Source organism: Diadema setosum, chromosome 16, assembly GCF_964275005.1.
Source record: "Diadema setosum chromosome 16, eeDiaSeto1, whole genome shotgun sequence".
NCBI classification, from domain to species: Eukaryota; Metazoa; Echinodermata; class Echinoidea; order Diadematoida; family Diadematidae; genus Diadema; species Diadema setosum.
The window spans coordinates 17,568,563-17,578,867 of NC_092700.1; positions in this window are offsets into that span (position 1 = coordinate 17,568,563).

Below are 10,305 nucleotides of genomic sequence, written 5' to 3' on the forward strand. Positions count from 1 at the left end.
GAGTATTTTATCAAAAGTGTGCGCTAGATCTATCACTTCAACGAAAAAAAAAAAAAATGCGTAAGGTCCCTCGTGTAGGAAGGGATATAATTAATTATCCTCTTTCAATTGACTCTTTCCCCGCACGGTTCTCATCTATAGACTTAAAATACACATTGGGATTTACAATTTCCCAAACACTTTCCCAAAATGTGTTTACGAGATATTTTCACTTGATTTCTTAAAATGTAAAAGCTCTCTAGTATGCAGGGAGTTGATCCTATAGAGGGCTTGCAAGGGCGTAGTAACTGTTGGCAGTTGACCTCGCCTCCCATATTGGGTGCAAAATATCTCTTTGCCCAAAATAATTCTAGAGGTCCGGAAAATATTCTCTCTTCTCTCTCTCTCTCTCTCTCTCTCTCTCTCTCTCTCTCTCTCTTTCTTTTTGCGAAGATTATAAAGCTGGACTGAACCCTGGTGTGTGTGTGGGGGGGGGGGGACTGGGAGTGTATATAGGCCTAGGAGAGGGAAGATCGTATCCCCCTCCCCCTCCCCCTCCCTCCTACCCCCTCCCCCCCCCCCCCCCCCCCACACACAGCCCGACAGCAAGTGTTGGTTCTAATCCTTATAGCATGCAGCGGGTACTGCTTTGTTATTCAAATTTATGAAATTCTTCAACAACACTTGCTGTCGGGCGAAAGCTCGGTGGTCTAGTGGAGATGACGCCTGTCCGGTGATCAGGAGGTCGTAGGTTCGAATCCTGCTCGAGTATGTACGCCCATGATTTTTTTATCATGGCTACTACTAAGACACTGATCAATTCAGTGCTTATTTACGTCGATGTAGGGCAATTTGTCAATCAGTTGCAATGAAAACATCTCGACGGAAGAATTTCATAAATTTGAATAACAAAGCAGTACCCGCTGCATGCTATAAGGATTAGAACCAACACTTGCTGTCGGGCGAAAGCTCGGTGGTCTAGTGGAGATGACGCCTGTCCGGTGATCAGGAGGTCGTAGGTTCGAATCCTGCTCGAGTATGTACGCCCATGATTTTTTTATCATGGCTACTACTAAGACACTGATCAATTCAGTGCTTATTTACGTCGATGTAGGGCAATTTGTCAATCAGTTGCAATGAAAACATCTCGACGGAAGAATTTCATAAATTTGAATAACAAAGCAGTACCCGCTGCATGCTATAAGGATTAGAACCAACACTTGCTGTCGGGCGAAAGCTCGGTGGTCTAGTGGAGATGACGCCTGTCCGGTGATCAGGAGGTCGTAGGTTCGAATCCTGCTCGAGTATGTACGCCCATGATTTTTTTTTTATCATGGCTACTACTAAGACACTGATCAATTCAGTGCTTATTTACGTCGATGTAGGGCAATTTGTCAATCAGTTGCAATGAAAACATCTCGACGGAAGAATTTCATAAATTTGAATAACAAAGCAGTACCCGCTGCATGCTATAAGGATTAGAACCAACACTTGCTGTCGGGCGAAAGCTCGGTGGTCTAGTGGAGATGACGCCTGTCCGGTGATCAGGAGGTCGTAGGTTCGAATCCTGCTCGAGTATGTACGCCCATGATTTTTTTATCATGGCTACTACTAAGACACTGATCAATTCAGTGCTTATTTACGTCGATGTAGGGCAATTTGTCAATCAGTTGCAATGTTTAATATCAGTTGGTCTAATAACCAGTTGGTCTGGTCATCATTTCGTCCAATTACTGTTTGGTCTAATTGTTATTTGGTTTAATTACTATTTGGTCTACAGTCAATTCGTCTAATAATAGCCATTTGGTCTATTTTTGGTCTAACACCAATTTACATCATCAAATACCGATTTGGTCTATTATGAGTTGGTCTAATTCCATTTCGTCTAATCATCAAATGGTCTAAAATAAAACCAAATTTGTCCAATTATAAATTTGGTGTACACATCATTAATTTTGGTACATTGCCCAGTTGGTCTAGCCTTAGTCTGTCTATCATCATTTAGTCTACACCCATTTAGTCTCATAACCATTGATCTTATTGTCATTTGGTCTAACAATAGGTTGTTTAAAGCCAGCCTCCTGTTCTAATCAGGTACCATTTGGTCCAATCATCGTTTCGTCTATATGACCAACTGGGTTATTATTATTATTATTTATTTATTTTTTTTTGGGGGGGGGGGGCCTTTTTCTACGACTACGGACTACCCTCTGACCCTTCATTGAGGGAGAAAAAAAAAAATGCTCATACACATGAAATAAGATTAGGGTAAAGTTTAGGGTCCCTCGCCCCTCCCCCATGGTGCCAGGCCAGCACCCCCAGCAGCTGGACTATAGATAAGCCACTGATTATCCACATGATCCATGCCCTGTAATGTAAAACAGAAACGGATATAAGACCAAATGGATATTGGACCAAATGAACATTGGACGAACTAAATATTGGATCCGGACGATAGCCTCTTTGAAATGGTTGTTTGAAGGTTAAATATGAATTCAAAACTCGTCTTTTAATATTACATGAGAAAAAGTACCAACGCACCCTTTCGGCAAAACCGGGGGGGGGGGGGGGGGGGCTTTGGACGAAGGGTGGGGTTCCAGTCAACGCGACGCGCCACCACCCAACCCACCCTTTCGGCACAAGCCCTACCAAGCTAGCTAAGGAGCATTAAAGGGTAAATTACAGAATACTGGCAACCAATCACGGAGAGCGCAAATCGCTCTGAAAAGAGCGTAATTACGCTTGCCGATAGCAACCATCTGAAATATTAATCCGATCTGCGATACGGTCCGTGATTCGGCTGTCGACGATTGCATTTGTTTACGTGTGTTTTCTTTGCTCTGTGCGGTGAGAAGTGTGGTATCTTACGTTGTTCTCGGGGGTTTCGGGGGTGTCCCCCGAATAAATGTAGTTCTAGATCCTGACGATGCTAGTCTAGCACTAGCCGTTAAAATTCACCCGAATTTACGATTAATACTCACGTTGGGTTTTAGGAGTCGAGGATAGTCCATATCCTAGAAATTGATAGCAATTTAGGTGAGACTAGAAAACAATCACTTATCTAATTGCTGGTGCTAGCTTACTGTGTGGGTGCTCTTGACAGCCCACTATGTTTACTCTATGCAGCGCAGTCGTACAACAGTATCTACAAGTATCTCTACACACGTACACAACATTAACAGCTTATGATGCGTACGTGTGCAGTGGTAGCGCGTATTGAGTCTGCAGAACGCGCGCATGTTTAGTAGTACAGTGTACAATACGTATAACGTTAGCAGTTGAGTGCGCACATGTCTCTTGACAATACTAGTACGCGTATACGCGCTGCCTTGCCAAACTAGTGTGTAGTGTGATTGTATCGTGATGACTTGTGTCGAAAAGAGATGAAGGAAGAAGGGCTGCCAGCTGTGATGACGTCATCACGATTAAAATAGTTCCGTCAAAATCGGGTCGATTTTCTTTATCGTCGATTTACTCGAGTTATCTCAATTTAGAGCAGTTTTCCTCCGAAACCACTCAATTTTCATGAAAATTGTGTGGTCAACCTACTTTTTGACGGCCGTTCCGTTTCTGGCCTTTTTGGGGGCCCCAAACGTCGGGAAAGACGAATTTCAGCCCTTCGGGCTGAAATTCATCTCTAAGGGAGAGCCGCCGGAGGCGGCTCTTATACGCACCAATATGCTAATTTACATGAGGCAAAACCGGTATTCTGTAATTTCCCCGCATTAAATTTTAGTGCTTTTAAATTCCAGTAGAACTAGCACTCAATATGAGATGCCTGGCTCTCATATCATAAATAATTTTATTCACATTCTGATTTCAGCACATTGGCATTGCTGGGATTGCAACAAGAACTAAAATAATTACTTGCATACACAGATTTGAGTGAATGGGACTAACCTACACCAGACTCTTCGAAAAAGCTCATCTTGTTTAGGCCTACCTTTAGAAAATTCGGCATCGAACGATTGATGTATGCTGACAGTCTGCATCTCTGACTCCCTCTTATCCGTCTATTGTTATGACCTACTACATGCTTCAAATAAATAATACTGTTCCACAACAAATTCACAATCCAAAAACATTGTCAGTAATCTCACAATTTCGTGCGTCGCGCGCTTGGATGTAGAGAAGGATTTTTGGTGCGTGAATCCGGTGCGTTACGTTTAGCGTTTGACGTATTTTATAAATATTCATATCCACTGTCTTTCGTCGCCGCGCGGTGTGAACTTCGCACGGCCAGAAATTAGCGACAAAACAAACGAAAATAAAAACATGCGAATATTTTGCTTTTATGATAATTAGGCCAGTATCTCGCAAAATAATCATCGATGCACGTTCATACAACATCTCCGCCGTCTTGTGATGTTCTACAAGAAACCTGGCCCAGCTTGACCCGTTCAACTGTGACCCAAGTTCTCCAAGAATCTTCAAGGTTAAAGCCTCAAGCTCAAGGAAGCAGACTGTCAACAATAAAAATGAAAAACATCGGAAATAATTTTACTCCCCCTCCAATAATTTCTGGGATGTGGAAGATTTTCTTGTTGTTGTTGTTGTTTTGTTTTTTTTTGACGAAAAACTGTCCAAATATTTCGCCCAAAGTTTGCACCTGGGACCTGTTTTATGAAGAGTTAAAATTGATTATATAGTTGATTTCAACTGTATTACATGACAGCCTGTGTGGTAAGGAAATTTAAAATCGATTTTATCTTTTGATAAAACGGCGCCCAGATTGCTGAATTTCAATTCTGAAAGTCCAAAATCATTGATCTCCCCCGCGTGGAAGGGGGATACCATCGCACAACCCCCCTTTCTTTTATAGACTTAATACACTTTTTGATCCGAGTATTTTATCAAAAGTGTGCGCTAGATCTATCACTTCAACGAAAAAAAAAAAAATGCGTAAGGTCCCTCGTGTAGGAGGGGATATAATTAATTATCCTCTTTCAATTGACTCTTTCCCCGCACGGTTCTCATCTATAGACTTAAAATACACATTGGGATTTACAATTTCCCAAACACTTTCCCAAAATGTGTTTACGAGATATTTTCACTTGATTTCTTAAAATGTAAAAGCTCTCTAGTATGCAGGGAGTTGATCCTATAGAGGGCTTGCAAGGGCGTAGTAACTGTTGGCAGTTGACCTCGCCTCCCATATTGGGTGCAAAATATCTCTTTGCCCAAAATAATTCTAGAGGTCCGGAAAATATTCTCTCTTCTCTCTCTCTCTCTCTCTCTCTCTCTCTTTCTTTTTGCGAAGACTATAAAGCTGGACTGAACCCTGGTGTGTGTGTGGGGGGGGGGGGGACTGGGAGTGTATATAGGCCTAGGAGAGGGAAGATCGTATCCCCCTCCCCCTCCCCCTCCCTCCTACCCCCCCCCCCCCCCCCCCACACACACACGCACTAAAAATTGAGCTAGCTAGGGAGCATTAATGTGTTTTTAGAATTGGTGGATCTGGCTCACACTTTTGGAAGAATATCTTGGATTAGAAAAAAAGTAAACCAAATGAATATTCCGGAAAATGTGACATTTCTTAGTCTTGACACATAGTATCTGTCCTCTCTGCATGTTTCCTGTGTGCGTCTTAACTGTGTATAAATAATTACTTGTTGTATATGAGGTTGACCGAGCGAGGGGAGGGCGGGGATCTTGTGGAGCCGGGAAATGTGCAAACGCCGGGAAATGTGCAAACGCCGGGAATTGTGCAAACGTCTCGCCGGGAAATGTGCAAACGCCGGGAAATGTGCAAACGTCTTACCAGGAAATGTGCAAACGCCGGGAAATGTGCAAACGTCTCGCCGGGAAATGTGCAAATTTCATCAACGGGAAATGTGCAAACGTGACGCCGGGAAATGTGCAAAAGTTCAATTTTGCCGGGAAATGTGCAAAACGTCGCCGGAAATTGTGCAAATCATTTACTTTAGCGATATTGTGTATAAAGATAGTAGATAAACTCCACATCAGAACTGCCCATGAACTTCCGCCATTTAGATTTTCTTAATGAAATCCTTGACAGATTTTAAACAAAATTGGTAGGTAGTACGATTATGGCAATGGGATCTCAATTTGTTTATATAGTAGCCACCCCCCCCCCCCCCCGAAAAAGGGGAGGGGGCCTCAAAGTCCCAGAACTACGGTATTATCAAAATTCTTCTATATAACCAAATAAGAATGAGCTAGGTTGGTTCTTTAAAGATATTGATGACAGGAGTTCACGTTTAATGGCAGATCCAGGGATGCAGGGCACGGGGCCATACGTGGGGAGGAGTCTTCAAATTGAAGCATCAGAGTCCCTAAAGTAAACTAGTGCTATGAAGACATTAATGACTGAAATTGCATGTTTGATTATGACGGATCCAGAGGCGTCCGGATCGCGGGGGGGGGGGGATGAGGGGAGGAGAGGAATGTTCTACATTGTCAGTATCTTCTTGAAAAGTCTAGGACAGATTTTCACTAAACTTGTCAGATAGCCTCATTACGGTGAATTCATAAAGATCATATTATGATCTTTATGAATTGAAATTAGCCCCCAATCCCCCCCCCCCCCCCAACCCCGGCCGAAAAGGGGGGAGGAGAGTTGAAGCCTCAGAGTCCTTAAACTCTGGATTTTAAAAAAAAATCTTTTTCTGTCGAACAAAAAAAAAAAAAAAGAAAGATAGAGCTAAGTAAGTGCCTTGAGAACATTAATGACTGAAATTTCATGTTTTATCATGGCGGATCCAGGGGTGCCCTGATTGGGGGTGGGGGAGGGGAAGTAATGGAGAGGAGGGGAATTGTCAATATTTACTGCATCTTCTTGATAAATCTCAAGAAGGATTTTCACCAAACTTGGCAGATACCATCTTTACGGTGATATGATCTTATAAATTATGGTAAAATGAGCCCCACCCCCTCGCACCGCCAAGGGGGGGGGGGAGGAGGAGTTGAAGTTTCAGGTCCCTAAACTCTGGAATTTTTAATCTTCCTCTGTTGAACCGAAGCATATGGAACTACGTTATATGAAGACAATATCGTTACTAAAATTTCAGGTTTGATTATGACGGGTCCAGGAGTGCCCTGATAAGGGGTGTGAGGGGGAGGAAGGGGATTTTCCACATTTTCTGCATAGTCTTGTAAAATCTATGACGGATTTTCACCAAACTTGGCAGATAGTATATTTATGGTGATTCGATCTTAATTTGTTAAATTGAATCCCCCCCCCCCCCCCCGCCGACAAGGAGGGGGGGGGGGTGAACCCTCAGAGTCTCTATTCTCTTGATTTTTTTTTTTTTTTTTAACTTCTGTCGAACCGAAAAAGTTAATGCTGTAAAGACATTAATGACCGTAATCTCATGTTTGATTATGGCGGGTCTTGGGGTGCTCTTATCGGGGGTAGGTGAGGGTGAGGGTGAGGGGGTGCTGTTCGTTAATGGGAAGGTTCGTTATTCTGAAGGGTCGTTAATCTGAAACACGCAAAGTCCCTATACCTAGAGGTTCGTTAACCCTAACTTACCTGGGGGGGGGGGGCATAATGCCCCCCCCCCCCCGACGAATTCCGCGACCATTCCGGCGCGCAAATTTTTTTGACCGCGCCGCTAGCTGACTTTTTAATTTCAAGTCTCGCACAACTTTTGAGACCAAATTTGTCGCGCCCGGGCATACCGTTCAGAAGCCACGCCCCTTCAAAAAATGTTTGTAAACCCCAAAATTGCTCAGAAACGTGATTTGCGTACAAAGTCAATACAAATTGTTTTTTCAATTAATTCATATAAAAATTCATATTTTTAATTTGAATGGCTGAAATCAATTTCTTTTAATATAACTATGCTTCAAAAAATTTGTATGACAAATTCTACTGAAAGAAACTGCAAAAACAGAAGTTCAAAAAAAAAAGAGGAAATATATAAAGAATTGATAAAACAATAAAAAAACATAAGAAATTAATTTTGATACTGATTTTTTTTAACGCCCAAATGTTTGAAATGTCACTAGGAATATTTACACCAAAAATCAGCATTCCATAAGCTTTTATAAGCCAATTACAGACGAAAATGTGGTTTTTTTGTATATATTTGCATAATTAATTGATATAAAATAGAAAATGCAATTTTTTTTGAAACTTTAACTAAACAATCTTGTAGATTACATCCGGCTTCATGTTCATGCAAAATTTTGCGGCGATCGCGCAATCAACGGCCGAGATCATTCTGAAGGGGGGCATAATGCCCCCCCCCCCAAGAATTCAAGCTCTCTAAATAGCCCAGGTAAGTTAGGGTTAATCCGAAAATGAGAAAATGAAAAAAGGGTACGTTAATCTGAAAATTTGTGGCGTTATTCCGAATGTTCGTTATTCCGAAGGCTCATTACGGATTAACCAGTCTTCGGAATAACGAACCTTCGGAATAACGAGCTGTAACCAGGGGGAGGAGGGGGATTTTCAAAATTTTCTCCATCTTCTTGAAAAATCTATGACGAATTTTCACCAAACTTGGCAGATAGCATCTTTATGGTGATAGTACTGTAAATACAGTTAGTGCATTATGTAGGTTCAAGTTTACTATGACAGATGAAGGGATGCCCAAAAAGGGGAGTGGGTAGGAAGGAGGCTTAATTTTCACATTTTTTGTCTTTTTCCTGAAAACTCAAGACGCATCCCTCGGATAGTAAAATCATATATCAGCTTAAAAAAAAAGCCTATACAAAAATGATGGCGCTAATAGAGTGCTGGTGCCTGTTATGGTAAGTTAATTCATGAATTAATGTTAAGTGCGGCGGAGGCGGATTTGTCACATATTCAGCGTCTTCTTCAAACCCGTATATATATTTGCCAAGCTTGAAACGTAGCGTAGCGTATTTATCTGGTAAAATGACCCCAATTTGTCTAGATGAGCACTGCCCCAACCCCTAAGGTGGGTGGAGATGGACCCCCCCCCCCCACCCCATCTCCGCCCCTTGAACTTGAAAGGGACCAAGACGAGGGGGTGGGGTCGTTCGGGTGGAATACAGAATTTTATTGAAAACCCTATACATACGAAAAAAAAAAAAACCGGAATACGTACTTTTTAAAGAAATTTTCTATACAACCAAGAGTAATAGAAACACAATTCTTATCACATTTTTAGAAGGTAGATCTATACTTTGATGACATTTCACGTCTGCTTACTAAATGACGTGGGGCCTACCCTGGTCGTATCCCTAGATTTGGGGAAGGGGAACAACTTGGGACTTGTTGCCCCTTCGAACAAAGTGGGATTCTATCACACTAGAGATGCTACCTCCCACGTTCGGTGAAAATCCATCAAAGATTTCTCAAGAGGATGCAGAATATGTGAAAATCCCCCCTCCTCCCCCTCACCCCTCCCCCCCCCCCCCATACGGACACCCTCGATCCGCTACAATCAAACGTGAAATAACATTCCAGGCATTAATGTCTTCATAGCACTAACTAAGCTCTCTTTTCCGGTTTGACAGAAGAAGATAAAAATTGAGTTTAGGGACTCCGAGGCTTCACCCCCCCCCCCCCTCCCCCCTCCTTAAGCGGTGTGTGTGTGTGTGTGTGTATGGGAGGGGGCTCATTTTAACAAATTAAGTGCATATCACCGTAAAGAGGCAATCTGCCAATTTTGGTGAAAATCCGTCGTAGATTTTTCAAGAAGATGCTGAAAATGTGGAAAATTCCTCTCCTTGCCCTCACCCCCCTCGATCTGGAGACCCCTTGATCCGCGCCATAACCAAACATGAAATTTCATTCATTAACGCTGTATCTTCATAGCACTAACTAAACTCTATCTTTATCGGTTTGACAGAAGAAGATTAAAAAAAAAATTCCAGAGTTTTGGGGACGCTGAAACTTCAAACCTGGCCCCGCAGCCCCACCCCCTCATTTGAACAAATTAAGATCATAACTATTACCATAATCTTGCTATCTGTCAAGTTTGGTGAAAATCCCTCACAGATATTTCAAGAACATGCTAAAAATGTGGAATATCCCCCTCCAACCATCACCCCTCCCCCCCCCCCCCCCCCCCGATCTGGGTACCCCTTGATCGGCCATAATCAAACATGAAATTTCATTCATTAATCACATTAATGTCTTCATAGCACTAACTTAGCTCTATCTTTTTCGGTTTGACAGAAAAATATATATATTTTTTTTAAATCCAGATTTTTGGGATGTTAAAAGTGAAGCTTTAACCCCCTCCCCCCCTCCCCCTCACCTCCGATCAGGGCACCCCTGGGTCCGCCATAATCAAACATGAAATTTTAGTCATTAATGTCTTCATAGCACTAACTTAATTAGCTCTCTCTTTTTCGGTTCGACAGAATACTGATGAAGAAAAAAAA